We start from the raw sequence: 15,968 nt of genomic DNA on the forward strand, positions 1-15,968 counted from the left end.
TGTAATACATTGTAATAGATGCTATGCTTAAGAGTTACTAAGACATAATTGGCAACACATTTATTCATATTGAAAATCAAACAAAATTTTTTTTAAAACTCTAATTATTTAACAAAAAAAAATATTGTGCAGTGTATATGATAATGTTTATTCACCTTTTTGAATTTCAAGATTATATCATTACAATGTTAAATGGATAGAGATGGAAGGTAGTGAATAATGTAATGATAGAAGCATGCAGATGCTATTAGCTAAGGTTGACCCATCAGGGTGCCAAGAAAGATTCTAGTGCTTTTTAAAAATGATGTTGGATTAAATACAAAGTATCTTAAAGAACTATATCCATACCAGTAAGAACAAATTAGTTTCAATGTAGACTTAAGAATTCTCAACATTTAGATCTGTACTCTTATATTCCAGGTACATATCAGTAAAATAAACTCATTTTGTAAGTTGCTTGAAGCCATTTTCTTCTACAAGCTTGGTCAATTTGACTGGTCACTAGAATCCTCCAAGATGTTTCGATTTCTGTGCCAGATCTTTGTGTTTTGTTACCTTTGGGCTCTTATGGGTAACCTCAATGATGAGTACAGAGATGCTTTTGATCTGTTTATACGACAACAATTTGATGAAAATCAAGATGCCAAGGTAACTGAAACAATATTATGTGTTGATAGTTTCAATCAGATATTCTATTTATACATCATAGGCAATTTAGTGCTGAACGGGCTCAGAGTTGATTTCATTGTTGGATAATATAACAACAAATTTGGACCTTAAAGAACTGGGTATATTTCTTCTACTCACTAAACCTATTGACATTATTAAAAACTATACCCATCTAGTAAAAGACTACATTGGTAGTGATAGTAGAAAACAATTAACAAAACATACACCAAGGACTCTTCTTTATAAGCATAAAAAATAGTTTTTGTGATTGGATACAGAGACGGGTGAGTCTTGAGTGCATTTTGAATACTGGTGCTTGCTTATAGCTTACTTCAGTGAGTAATCTAGTAGCTGGAAAGAAGTCTAGATGTAGTGCATTCTAGATGCACTGCTGAAGTACTATTGAAATGACAACATGTTCTGTTTAAATTTGATGTTATGTTGTCCTTAAAAACAATACTGAAGTTATGTGCATTGAATTTATTTGCAAGATGGAGTGTTTCTCTATTATTAATAAACCTTTCAGCTTCCAGGAACATATCCCTTATGGAGCTATTACATTGAGGTGGATTCAAAGAGAATGGATCTGTGGGAACGTCTTGTCTCATCCTTTCGATTTGACAAATCCATTTCATTTTTTAAAATGATGGTGCCCACTGTGGACACAGCACGTTATGGCTACTTCCTAGAGAGGTTACTTTCTGTTCAAAAACCAGTGCTCTTTACAGGAGGGACAGGCGTGGGCAAGGTAGTATGAAATTAGTTTACCAATTTACCTTCATTAAAGATATGATTATAAGATGTTGATTTAATGTTTTTGTTTAAACTATAACTAAAAAAAATTGTTGCAACTTCTGAATATTTCTTGATTGGTTAATGTTTGTGTAATTGAAATAATTGACTGCATATCTGAAAGAATGAATATATTGTCTCCTCCAACTTGTTCTAGTCTGTGATAGTAAGAGATTTACTTGATCGCATCTCTGAGAGAATGAACTACGTACCAGTTTACATTAACTTTTCTGCACAAACCAGCAGCGGAAGAACTCAAGAAATTATTGAAGGGAAGTTGGAGAAACGAAAGAAAAATGTTATTGGTAAATTATTTTTTTGTCTATAACTGTAACATTTTAACTTCTTATACAGTCTTATGTTTTAAACTAAATGTCTGATGTCAGTAGTTTTTTTGTTTTTTTTATGTCTTTTTGGTTAATATCCTGACTTATTAATTTCTTTATTTACTCTCTCAAGATATTTTTAGTACTAAAATTAATTTCAGTAATTATAAAATTAGATATCCTTTTATGCTAAAAATTGATTACTTAAAATAAAATAATTTTCTATATTTTCAAAACCCTACCAATTGAGTCCGGGTTTGCAGGCTATATAGGCTACTGTTTTGATCTTATGTGCAAAAAGAATCGACAGGGGCTTATTGCAAAAAAAAAAACAATTTATATGAAGAGCGCACGTTGAGAAAGAGATCATGTTCTTCCTCAACTACTAACAAACATTTTGTGTTCAACTGCTAATATGCACTTCTCTAATGACCAACAAAAATCTTTTAAAAACTAACATATATATCTTTAATGACTAACACACATATAGTTCTATAACATCTTCAATGTTTGAAACACATATAAAAAAAGTTATGTTCACTTGATACGCTTTGCCAGCTATGCTTTAATGATCTAGAATGGTTCCCTGCCCCAAATGATAGTCTGGATGGGGTTACATCTGTTTAACAAATGATGTCTGGATGGGTTACATCTGTTTAACAAATGATGTCTGGATGGGTTACATCTATGTATAAGTAACACACTTCACACATTGCAACAAATGCATTCAAACAATTAGTAGAACAAACAAAATAGGCTACATTTCTTTTTTTTTTTTAAAGTTATAAAACAAAAAAGTTGTTTGGTTGAAGTTGTGGCATGTTACCCCACGCTGGGGTAACTTGACACATGGCTTGGGGTAACAAATCACCCACACACAAATCACCATAATTGGATCATGGTTGTGGCTAAAAGGAGTATGAAAAATAGACTTTGTCCTTTCAATATACCTGCTGGTGGTGAAAGAGTGGTTTTTATTTCCTGTTTTGGACAGTTCCAATAGCAGCTACAACAATTTTTTTTCCCTTTCAGCTTTGGCATTTCTTTTTATAATGCCCTGACCCAATTAATTTTTAGTCTATGCTTTGTGTATTTTTAGTTATTTTTTTCCTGATTCTCTCAGGTCTACCTAGTAAACTCATGAAATGTTTCTGAAGCAGTGATCAGTTGCACCATTAAATGTTTTTTTTCAAGTTCTTTCAAGAAAACTTGTCAGGTCTTAATTTAACCTGCATTTCTTTTTTCTTGTTTGCTTTCCACACATCAACTGTAGTTTTGTTTTGTACATAACATTGTGCTGTTAGGTAGTTCAGAGTAATGACAGCATAATGACATGGTATCTGCTTGCAGCCTAATTGTACTTTTAATATTTCCCACATGCTTCATCATGATTGGGGGTCAACATGTCCTAGAGCAATTTTTAATACATTAAATTAACTAACTTTTTGATTGATTGAAATTAAGAATAAGAACAATTTCAATGTTTAACTAATGCATGGTGACATTATAGTCTAAAACTGACCTAATGTTTCAGTAGTATTAATGTTTAATTACAAAATTTCAGAAAATTGAACTCCACTTTTAGAACAATTAAAAAAACAATACAGTCCAATAGATGTATGTGGTGAACAAAGAAGTGGCAGGGGCTATAATTGACCATCATTTATATATGTTTCTATAAGCATCTCAACTGTAGTCTTACATTTTCAATAGCGCATCAGATTATGTTTTTTGAGGATTTGTAACGACCTGCCCTTTTGACTTAAAGCCCTGCCTTTACCTACATATTTGTAAAATGTTGTTTCAGAGTTGAAGATAATTACTTCCTAGTCCAAATCTCCTGCAGGATGACAGGGATGGGAGCGGGCAGGGTTTGAACTCTGGACCATCGATAAATCTGAATGACAGTCCAGTGCGCAAACCGCATGGCCAGACAGCCATCCTATCCTTAATGGCTGACATACAAGACCATAGTAGTAACATACAACTCTTGAAAAGTACCAGTAGACTTACATCTTAATTCCTCAAAACTTTGATCAATGTTCATTATTCATACCAATGTCCTTCTGTCATGCTTTTCTCTGTGTACAGGTGCACCTCAAGGTAAACGAGTGGTCATATTTATTGACGATCTCAACATGCCCAAACTGGACACGTACGGCTCTCAGCCACCTATTGAACTTTTACGACAGTATCTAGACTTTGATGGTTTATATGACAGAGAAACAATGACCTGGAAAGAGATTCAGGTGCTAAAAATAATTGCGAACGTTTTTTTTTTCATAAAGGATAACAAAATGTTTACTGTTTGAGTGCATGTGTATGAGTTGAAGATTTTTGATTAAACTGATGATAATAATTTAATAATTTTATTTATAAAGCGCTGTTAACAAACAAAATGTAGGCTCAAGGCGCTGTAATAACATTACAAACACAAACACGACAATAGAAATCAAAAACTAATCTAAAAAAGTTTTAAACAAGTAGATCTTAATATTCTTCTTAAAAGTGGTATAGCATGTTGTCTGTCTGAGATCAATGGGGAGTGTGTTCCAAACCTTTGGTCTGTGCACTGAAAAAGCCTGCAGACCGTAGCTTTTGAGGGAGAAACGTGGCACCACTAAAAGCGTTGAGTCCATTGAGCGTAGGGCTCTCTTGGGGACATATGGAGTAATCAGTTCTCTAAGGTACAGTGGCATCTCATTGTTATATATACACTGATGACAAAGTGTGGCGACAGTGTAATCGATTCTTGAAAACTGATGTACCTGGCATGATAACAACAGCCAAAGAACAATGGGGAGAGTCTTGCAATGTGGACCACTTTTTTTTACCCTTTATATATTTAGAGGGTAGCATTCTTAATATACTGGCTCGCCATGATATAAAATGTTAAATAATTTTAAAAGATTCAGAATGGCTCATACTGGAAACCCTCTTTGACTGCAATTTTGAAATCATTAAAACTAATTCCACCTTGGACTGACAAGCTGTGAAGAGACTATAAAGTTGTTTTAAATAGGCATAAATGTAAAAGTATTCAATTTTGTCATTGCAAATATCATTTAAAGAATTCACCTATCCCTTAGCCTGTTTAACTGTTGGGACACCACGCATGATCTGTCGACTGTTTTTCTCCATTCCTCTCTGGTTTTTTTTTTTTTTGCCTTTAATAGAATCTCTTTCAATGACTGGTCATCCATTCTTTTATGTTGTCTTCCTATCTTTTTCTGTGCTGCCTCTTCTATTTCCTGGTTCTGTTCCCTGCAGAAAGTTTTTTGCGAGCCCTGAAGACCTTGTGGTCATAGACGAATATGGTCATAAAGTTTTAGTTTTCTGCTATTGACAGTGGTTAGCAGGTCATCTCTGGGCCCAATTGTCATTGTGATCCAGTATCTAATCTTTTGTTTATGTTTCAGTCTTTGTATGTGATAATTAGGATCATTCTATAGCATATATCTATGGCCAGGATCCTCCTCTATAGTTCTGCAGTTCAAGCATATAAGAATGTGGCCATGACCAAAGTCTGATTTAAGTGTGGAGGGCTATACCTTTGTCTTTCTAAATTGCTATGAGTTAACCAAGTGCTCCTGTGAACTGGCCAGTAGTTCAGTTTTGGTTTCTTTATCTGAAACAATAGCTCTTAGGTATTTAAATTTACTGACACTTGTCAACTTTCTTTAAGTCTCCAATACTAATGTCTGTTGGCTACTAGAGTCATAATTAGTGTTTTTTCAACATTGATTTGCATACCCTATGCTGTGGAAGTCTTGTCTTTGAGCAACTAGTAAGCTAGTCCCTGCCAGACCATCTATGTATTCAGCAAAGCACAAGTTAGTAATTTTTCTTCCTTTAATGCTTACAGTACCTTTGTAACCTTTAATGTTGAAAGCTTTTTTAAAATCTATTAAGACTTGACAGAGTATCCTGAAGCTTAGTATTTTTTTCTGTTGTGCTATGACCTTGTCTAAAACCTGCTTGTCCTACTAAAATTTTTGTCATCTATTGGTTTTAGATGGTATAATATAATTTTTAACAGGACTTTGCTGGGATGGCTTATGAGGCATGGTAGTTTTGACAGAGTTGCAAATAGCCTTTTTTTAGCAGGGTGATGATGAGTGATTGAAACCAGGGCTTGGGCCAGTCTCTTGACTGCCAGATCCTGTTGCAAATCTTAAAAAGTGTCTTTATCATCTTTACTCCTCCAACCTTGTAGAAATTTACCCCCAAAAAAAGTATATATGTGTGTCATTAAATGATGGGATAGATTTTGATAAGAGAATAAATAGGCTTTGCAACACAAAAGTTCAGATGATCAATTTAATTCAAATATTTTCACTCAGCAAAGAGTTTCAAGTAGCACTTTTAATATTTAACATTCTTAAAGATATTTTGAGTGTTTATTTCACTTAAGAAATTTGGTTTGAAATGATAGTCCTGTTTCTGAATCTATTCTGAAGTGAAAGTTTTTGGCTACCAGAAGTTATATTATCAGAATTATATAGAGAATTTAGTGCTGCCAAGAAGGTACAGGTGTGGAGATATATAGGCTTTCACAAAATAATCTATCATCAAACCAGAGAAACCATTACTGACAATCAGCAAAGTGGACATATTTAATCCTGTGTTCAAGATTCCATGAAATAATCTTTCAAATTCTCTTTTAGTCCATTTTAAAAGAAAAAAAGCTGATGCACTGCTACACAGCTTTGTGCACTGACTCAAACAATTTTTTCTGTTACAGGATGTAACCCTTGCTGCTGCCTGTTCGCCTCCTGGTGGTGGTAGAAATCCTGTGTCACCAAGGTTATTTCGACATTTTTCCATGTTCACCATCCCATCCCCAACTGAAATGAGCCTAAAACAGATGTTTTTAGTAAGTTGTTTTTTTTATGGATACTTTTCTTTAGTACAATATTTGTTTTTGTTTTTTATGTGTTTTTGATGTTCCTTCAAAATTAAAAGATTATTACATTGTAGCCCAAACCTCCCTCAGGTAGTGGAGGATGGTGACTGTGTTTGAACTAGGAACCATTCAGACAATAGTCCAGAGCTCCTACCGTATCATCAGGCAACCATTTTAACAAGGGCCTCACTTAAACATGTTATAATTTAATTTTTAATGGTATTGATATTTTATACTTAAAATATTAATATTGAGTGTAATATATATTTTCAGTTAAAAAATAGTGATTGTAAATTGTATTGACTGCATTCTCAAATGTCAGGGTAAACTGCCTGGTCATTTAGTATTTGTGAATGTTGTCATGTTGGTCACTCCTGTCAGGTCTGGACTAGGATGTTCTAATCATCAATTCAGATAGAATGTCTGTCCTGTAACACACATTGAAATAAATTACAATTTATTGAAATATAAAATGTTTTCAACTATTTGTGGAAAAAAAAAAAGATAATTAGATAAAATATAACTTTTTTGACTAGTAAATTAAAATACATTTGGTAAAGACTTTGTTGGCCTCTTTCAGTCATTGAACAAAGTATTTACTTAATAATAAAAACATAGTTTAGGTTATTGGGCCTATTATGTTTGACTTCACTTTTACTTCCAGGCAATCATCAATGGGTTTTTACTAGACTTCTCTCGCAATGCCTGTACATTAGCCGAACCAATAGTTAACTCAGCTGTTGAACTCTATTTTAGAATGAGCTCAGACCTACTTCCTACGCCTGCCAAATCTCACTACGTTTTCAATCTGAGAGACCTGTCTAAAGTAGTCCAAGGTCAGCATTCTACTTTATAAATTGTCTGCTACTAAGCATTTAAACAACAAAATTTCATGAAATTTGCACCTTTTCAATATCCCATATTATAATAATTACTGTTGATATAATTATAATTAATTGCAAGATGATATGAAAATAGCTTTAAAATACCACTGAAAATATTGTTCGACTAGTACTGTGAATCAGAAACTATGAAAAGAAAACAAAGCTTTAGAATGTCTAAGTGAAAGAATTGTTGTTTGAAAAATATTATCACTTCAAAGCTCGAGAGTGACCATAAGGCCTAGAATGCAGACTGGTTCTGATTACAAATAAAAGTAAACTAACATTATTGAGAAACAGCTCTTCAATGAAGAAGTTGATAAATTCAATTTCATATCAAACAACTTTAAATAGTTCCACAATAAAAGCACAGATTTTTTAACTAGAGCTACATTAATTTACAGTAACAAAAGCAGGGAGTTAATTAAACAAATGTTTTTTAAATAGACTACAAAGTCTCACAACAATGGTTTAGACTTTCTGAAATTTTTTTTTTTAATAGTATTTTTAGATTGATATTTTCATAGCATGAAATTATAGAAAAAATTCTATTTCTTCTTTCACTTTTACTCTTTTTTTTTTTATAACAAACCATTTCCTTGTAATTTTATTTCTAGAATTTCAATTTCATTTTCTGTTAGTATTTTCAAATTTGTAATGACATTTTATTGTTTTGTAGGTATATTGCAGGTTGATGCAGGAATCTTCCGTGAAAAAATTCAAATTGTTCGTCTATTTATTCACGAGACTCAAAGAGTGTTCCATGATCGACTGATTAACAATGAAGACAAGCTTTTCTTCTACAAACTTATAGCAGAAATTGTGTACAAAACATTCAATGAGGTTATGTTTAAATTACTGTTATCATTATTTTTAATTTATTTAATTATTGTTTCCAATCTAATCAGTAATGTTAATTTGAAATAAATACAATCATCAATAGAAGTAATAGCATCAATAGAGGCAAATTAATCTTTATTAATAACTCTTTAAAATGTGAACATTTAGGTCAATGCTCTTAAATTGGTGTAAGAAGTGCAAACTGTCTTGTTCCTATTCATATTGCAATGTGAAATTCAGTCAGATTGATGAATGTTTGTATAGAAGTTTATTCCATTGTTGATGAGCTTGTCATTGTGTTGTAGTTCTAGTAAGCATTTAGCTTACTTGATACAAAACTGAATAAATTCTGAAAATGTTTCAACACCTACAACCAACACACATTCTGTCTCTCATCTCCTACTTCTTTCATCAGCTGCTAAGCTTCTTTTACCAACTGTAGAAATCTGAATTTAGCAGCAACAGTTCTCTGTCAATACAAACATGGGCACACACTCCATAACATACATGTTTAATAGTTTTTAGTTAGCTCAGTGCAATGGAATCTATATTTCATTTAAAATGGGGGGGGGGGGGGGGAGAGGATCTGTGAAGAGTGGCGGAAAAGCTTAAACTGCTGTGCTATCCATCAAAGGGGCTCAAGCTCATAACCCGACTAAGATCTGAGTTGTGTTTGCTGGGTTCCTGAAGGCAGCACAGAAATTTCTCACAGATAGCCCATACTCTCACAAAAAAAGAGATTGGACCATAGCGCACTACCATAAGCATGAATAATGAAGCTACAAACCAGCCTAAATCTCATTCATTCTCCTGACCTGAACTGAGATTGTCAAGATCTTACTACCCTATTTATTAGACCATCATTTCATCACTTGGCCATCCTATCTAAAATACAAATGTCAATTTTTTTTAATTTTTAAAATTAACTCCAAACATCTGACCCTCATCAAATATCAATGCCAGTAAAGAATTCTTTTAATTATTTTCAGAACTTTGATCCGCATTCATTTATCAAAGATCCTTTACTGTTTGGTAATTTCATGAAGATGGGATGCCCACCAGAAGAGAAATTTTATGAGGAGATATCTGACATGAACAAACTTCAACATGTTTTAGGGGAGGTAACAAACTGCTATTTAATGATTTCTAAAATTTATATTGTGTAATGAAAATTTCATATGAAAATATCAAAATAAAACGATAAAGTTCTAGACATTTGGAAACTTAGTTTTATACTTCAAATAGTTACATAGGTATAATGTTTTTAACCATTTCAAAAGTTATCATCAAGCACTTCATAGTCTAACCTCTATATTTTATTAAATCATCTAAATTAAAATACATCTTATATAGAACTCTACAAAGCTTTTAATACTTACTTATGTAGAAATTCCTTCTGTTTGAGACAGTATCTAGATGACCTTAACCTTACATCACCTAAAGAAATGCGTCTTGTGTTCTTTATGGATGCAATGGAACATATTACTCGACTAGTCAGGATGATTCAACAAGAAAGAGGCAATGCCTTATTGGTTGGAGTGGGAGAAACAGGAAAACAGTCATTAACAAGGTTCAATATATAAATATGTATAATATTTTTACCAGATTGTTGAGTTAAAATAATCATTTTTTTACAGTTTTAAAAGAACATTTATATATACTAGTAGATAAAAACACACCTAAGTATGTGATTTTTTTTTTGCCCACATGTGTAACTATCGCTGCTTACAGATTGAGCTCTTTCGAGGCTATGACTATTCTTCATTCCACGATGACCTGAAAAAATTGTATGATACAGCAGGCATTCAAAATAAACCCACAATTTTTTTATTTACTGATACACAGGTTGGCAAAAGAGTTTATATATATATATATATATATATATATATATATATATATATATATATATATATATATATATATATATATATATATAGAGAGAGAGAGAGAGAGAGAGAGATACATATGTATGTATGTGAATATCTGTGTGATCATGTGTGTTTGTCAAACTGTATGTATGTGAATATCTGTGTGATTATGTGTGTTTGTCAAACTGTATGTATGTGAATATCTGTGTGATCATGTGTGTTTGTCAAACTGTATGTATGTGAATATCTGTGTGATCATGTGTGTTTGTCAAACTGTATGTATGTGAATATCTGTGTGATCATGTGTGTTTGTCAAACTGTATGTATGTGAATATCTGTGTGATCATGTGTGTTTGTCAAACTGTATGTATGTGAATATCTGTGGGATCATGTGTGTTTGTCAAACTGTATGTATGTGAATATCTGTGTGATCATGTGTGATTGTCAAACTAATGTGATACATATTGATATTTTGATATACTATACTATATGGCTTCTTCTATTTGAAAGACAATGGATAAGCCTAGATGTGTCATTGGTTTTAGTTTCTTCTTGAGACTGGGCAGAATCTGGTGTTATTAAACAAGCCAATTCTTAAGTGTCAATGTTTGCCACAGTTAGTGTATATGAATGCACCTGTTAAAGGGCTATGTGACAGGACAGCTTTCTTTATCATCTTTTTGTCTCTAGCTGCTTCATTCCTTTTGTTCTCAATGAGGTTTGTACCAGTATGCACAGTCTATCTTTATGCTGACCAATCTTGGGTGATGTTTGTACCAGTATGCACAGTCTACCTTCATGCTGTTCAATATTGGGTGATGTTTGTACCAGTATGCACAGTCTATCTTCATGCTGTTCAATATTGGGTGATGTTTGTACCAGTATGCACAGTCTATCTTCATGCTGTTCAATCTTGGGTGATGTTTGTAACAGTGTGCACAGTCTACCTTCATGCTGACCAATCTTGGGTGATGTTTGTACCAGTATGCACAGTCTACCTTCACGCTGTCCAATCTTGGGTGATGTTTGTACCAGTATGCACAGTCTACCTTCATGCTGTCCAAACTTGGGTGATGTTTGTACCAGTATGCACAGTCTACCTTCACCCTGTCCAATCTTGGGTGATGTTTGTACCAGTGTGCACATTCTACCTTCATGCTGTTCAATCTTGGGTGATGTTTGTACCAGTGTGCACAGTCTACCTTCACCCTGTCCAATCTTGGGTGATGTTTGTACCAGTATGTCCAATCTTGGGTGATTCTTCTCCCACATACTTTCATTGAAGCCTGTGATCATCAAATGTTGCTTGGTTAGTCTTGGGCATCCCTTGGGTGAGACTCCATAATCTTGGCATAGTGGTTGGGCTTAGGAAACTTCCATTTGGCATGCAAGTGACATGTCCAAGCCAACTTAGTCTTTTTCTGTGTCATAATATTATAGATATTGTGTGTATTGGCTAATTTCAAAACTTCCTGATGGGAGACACAAACCCTGCAGGAAAAGGACATTATGTGTCACAGGCAGTGCAAGGGTAAACTGTTTAATCTATTCTCGTGATGTATGCTTGTTGACCAGCTCTCACTACCATTAAGAAGAGTTCACACTATGCAGCTTTTTTGGTCGCTGTGGTCAGTTTGGTATTTTCCCAGACATAATTAGAGAGTCTTGCCACTGCTGCAGAAGCTTTTTCTTGTGCAAGACTTGAGTCTTGGTGAGACTTATTGTAAGTCTGAACCCTTGACATGCAACAACCAGAGCATTTACTAGTTTTTGTGATCTTTCTTGCAAATGGTAGGTGTGCACCTTATTGTCGTGAACAGCAGTCCCTGATCAGGATATGCAGTTTCTTCATTTTGATGATAAGTCAAGACAGGTTAAAAAGCCATTGGATCTACTGTAGATAAAAGTAGATTGGTGTAAAATGTCTATTTGATCAGTTTCATAGTCATAAATATTTGATATTTAAATTACCTAAAAATTTTATATTGCATACACAAATATTCATTTTATGCCTATACTGAGATCATTAAAGATAACAAACATTTTTAAAATCATTAGATCTATATGAAAACTTGATTTTTAAAATCCTGTTTAGAACTATGCATAAAGTAATTTTAATTAATTAGTCCATATTATTATTTCTTATTAAATATTTAGTGTTTATGCTTTTTCTTTTTTTTTCAATTAGCAACAATAGAATCTACATTTTAGAAATTGTTTTTTCGTGCAATGCAACCCTTCTCCCATCCTCTTGGAATTTTTTCCAAAACAAAGCAATCCATTATCTTGAAGCCTTTCTCAGTACAATTACCTTTGACTATCTGTGTCTTGCCTTTATGGGTGTCCACTTAATTTGTTTAGATAACATTCCTTTACAAGTAGGTCACAATGATCCCCTCTAAATATGGCCACAACAAAATAACATCCACAAAACTTGTCTTACAAAAGATGGTGGTCAAATGCCTTGTCATCAATGTTTCCCTTGCACTAATTTCAATATAATTGACCATAAACATCAATAATCATACACGTGCACCACTGCTCAATAGTTTTTTAATGTGCTAGCTATACTACAACATAAAGACAGAAAAAAAATATGTGAGTTTTGTCATCTGACAGATTGTGGTAGAAGAATTTCTAGAAGATATTAACAACATGCTGAACTCTGGAGAAGTTCCAAACTTGTTTGAACCTGACGAGTATGAGAGGTTGATAATAGGCTGCAGACCAGGTGCTAAAGAGGCAGGAATTTCTGAAGGAAATAGATGCAATTTATGACTATTGTATCCATTGTGTCAGGTACAGTTGACATTATTGTCAGGCACTTTTGACCTTGCTATGTTTCATGTATAAATGACTCTAGACCTAACTGTATCCAGTGTGTCAGGTATGTTTGAACTTGTACCTGGTCAAAAAAAAAAAAAGATCAATAACCGACTTTATTGGTGGCTATAAAGTACTTGCTCACTCCACAATGCACAAGCTGGCTTCAGGAAAACAAGTAGATCAGAAGACCACCTCTTTCGTTTTATCCAGGACACAACAGAAGGGTGTCATGAAAACAAGCACACTACAGCAGTATTTATAGATTTGCAGTAAGCCTATGATAGAGTGTGGAGAAAAGGTCTATTTTTGAAGATGAAAAAAATGGGCATCCATGGAAAAATGTACAGCTGGATCAGAGCATTCTTAAAAAACAGAACCATCCAAACCCGATTCGAAGGTGCCATCTCTAGTAAAAAAAGTTTGGAAGAAAGACTACCACAAGGTTCAGCCCTTAGCTGCACTCTCTTTCTAATCTTCATGAATGACCTCCCGGACCTCATTTCGGTCAATAAGGCACTTTATGCAGACAACCTTTTAATTTGGACTACAGAGAAATATCCAGTGCTGACTAGATCCAAACTAAATAGAGCCCTCACAACTATCTCCACATATTCAAAATTATGGAAAATGGAAATAAACAAAGAAAAGTCAGTTTATTCAATCTTTAGCCACAGCAACAAAACAGCAAAAAGAAACTACATCCTAAAAATAGACTCTCAGCCAATAAATAAAGAAGAAAATCCAACATATCTTGGTGTAAAATTAGACCAAAGACTGTCTCTAAAACACTTTATGGCAGATTTAAAAGAAAAGACATCACAAAGATTAAACATAATAAAACACCTAGCAGGAACATCCTGGAGAGCTGAAAAGAAAACCTTAAGACAGTTATACACTGGATATGTCAGATCTGAAATGGATAACTGTCTCTCCATACAAGTAGCTGCCAACGAAACCTATCAATCATCATTAGATACAATCCAAAACCAAGCCTTGCGGCTAATTAGTGGAGGTATGAGAACTACTCCCACAGCAGCCTGTGAAATAGACTCAAATATTGAACCTCTTAAGTTAAGGCGCAACAGAGCAGCATTAGAAGCTATTGAGAGATACAGAAGGTTGGAGGATGATCATCCAAATAAATTACTAACACAGAGAAATAGGAAAAACAACCAAAAAAAGCAAAGGACTCTGACCCAACTTACTGACGAACTAGCCCTAAAACACCACCTACCCAATAACAGAAAAAATTACCAGGTTTTCAAACATTACACCCGGACTAAACTACAAACAACCAACCATCAAAACACATTTACTAAATAACACCTTAACAAAAGAATCAAATCCACTAGAGCTCAAAGTAGGCACACTTGAAACAATTGAAAGCTATCAAAAAAAAGCTATCCATATTTATACAGACGGATCGGCTTTCAAAGCTACCATCAATGCTGGTCTTGGTGCCTTCCTGGTCTTCCCTAAAAATAAACACCTGTGGCGATTACTGCTCAAACTTCCAAGCCGAAATTGAGGCAATTACCATAGCACTACAGACAGTGGAAAACAAATTATATGAAGTAGTGCAACCACCATCAGATATTGTTGTCTTTACAGACTCCTAATCTACTCTGCAAGCACTTAACAGCAGCACCTCAAACAGCCCAAGAGAGTTGACAACACTCATTGTGATAATCCATCAGATGATATCAAAATTAAATATCAATATCACACTACAGTGGATCCCTGGACACATTGGCATCATGGGAAATGAAAATGCAGATAAGCTATCAAAGGCAGGTTCATCTATGGAACAACCAGATAGACCTGTTAACTACCTCACCCTAAGGTCAATGTTAGTCAACAATCACAAAGAGGAGTGGCTCAACCAATGGGCATCAGGAAACACAGGCAGAGCCATGTACAGAGAAATGACTACGCCTAACAAACTGGACAGTATTAACTTCCTCCCCCGCAAAGAACAATCTACAATCTTCCAACTAAGAACAGGACACACACCACTATTAAATTACCACCTGAACAAAATAAACTCCACACAACTCCCTCTTTGCAGACACTGCGCCCACCCCTTTGAATGCCCCTCCCTAATCCACCTTAGGCAGACCCTACTTCCACTACAGCCCAACATAACCAACACCCTGTACGGCAGTGCTGAACAACTGAAGAAAACAGCACACTTTTTTTCCTTGGCACAGTCTGCAAAAGAGCTCACAGCTCAGCAGCAATAAAGCTGGCTAGAAGAAGAAGTACCTGGTCATTTGACTTTTCTTTATCCATTTTTCACGTTCATTTGACTTCTCAATGTCCCCTATAACAGGTTCATTTGGCTTATTGTATTCACTGTCAGGTACATGTAGCTTTTGTTGCATTCAGTATGTCAGATAAATATCCAACATATCATGGCTTATGAAACCAAAAATTGTTCAATCCTTTACCCTTGGAAACTGCCTTGTTCATTGTGTGGGTTAGGATATCTAGCACCTGTTCATAGAAAGTCATTGTCATCATGTTCAGAGAATTGTGCTTGTCACTCGACTGGTGTGTAGCACTACATACATTATGGTCATCTTCACCTTACCCTGTCATTTAGTCTTGTCGGACTGTTGAGGCACCATAAACACATGTTCAGAGAATTGTGCTTGTCACTCGACTGGTGTGTAGCACTACATACATTATGGTCATCTTCACCTTACCCTGTCATTTAGTCTTGTCGGACTGTTGAGGCACCATAAACACATGTTCAGAGAATTGTGCTTGTCACTTGACTGGTGTGTAGCACTACATACATATGGTCATCTTCACCTTACCCTGTCATTTAGTCTGTCTGACTGTTGGGGCACCATAA

The 15,968-nt window shown here is 34.5% G+C and overlaps 1 pseudogene; it reads left to right on the top strand.

The window, feature by feature from the left end:
* LOC129926294 (dynein axonemal heavy chain 6-like) overlaps positions 1-15,968 on the top strand; it is a 71,295-nt pseudogene that overhangs the window by 16,006 nt on the left and 39,321 nt on the right.

This window comes from Biomphalaria glabrata, chromosome 5 (genome assembly GCF_947242115.1).
Source record: "Biomphalaria glabrata chromosome 5, xgBioGlab47.1, whole genome shotgun sequence".
Classification (NCBI taxonomy): Eukaryota; Metazoa; Mollusca; class Gastropoda; family Planorbidae; genus Biomphalaria; species Biomphalaria glabrata.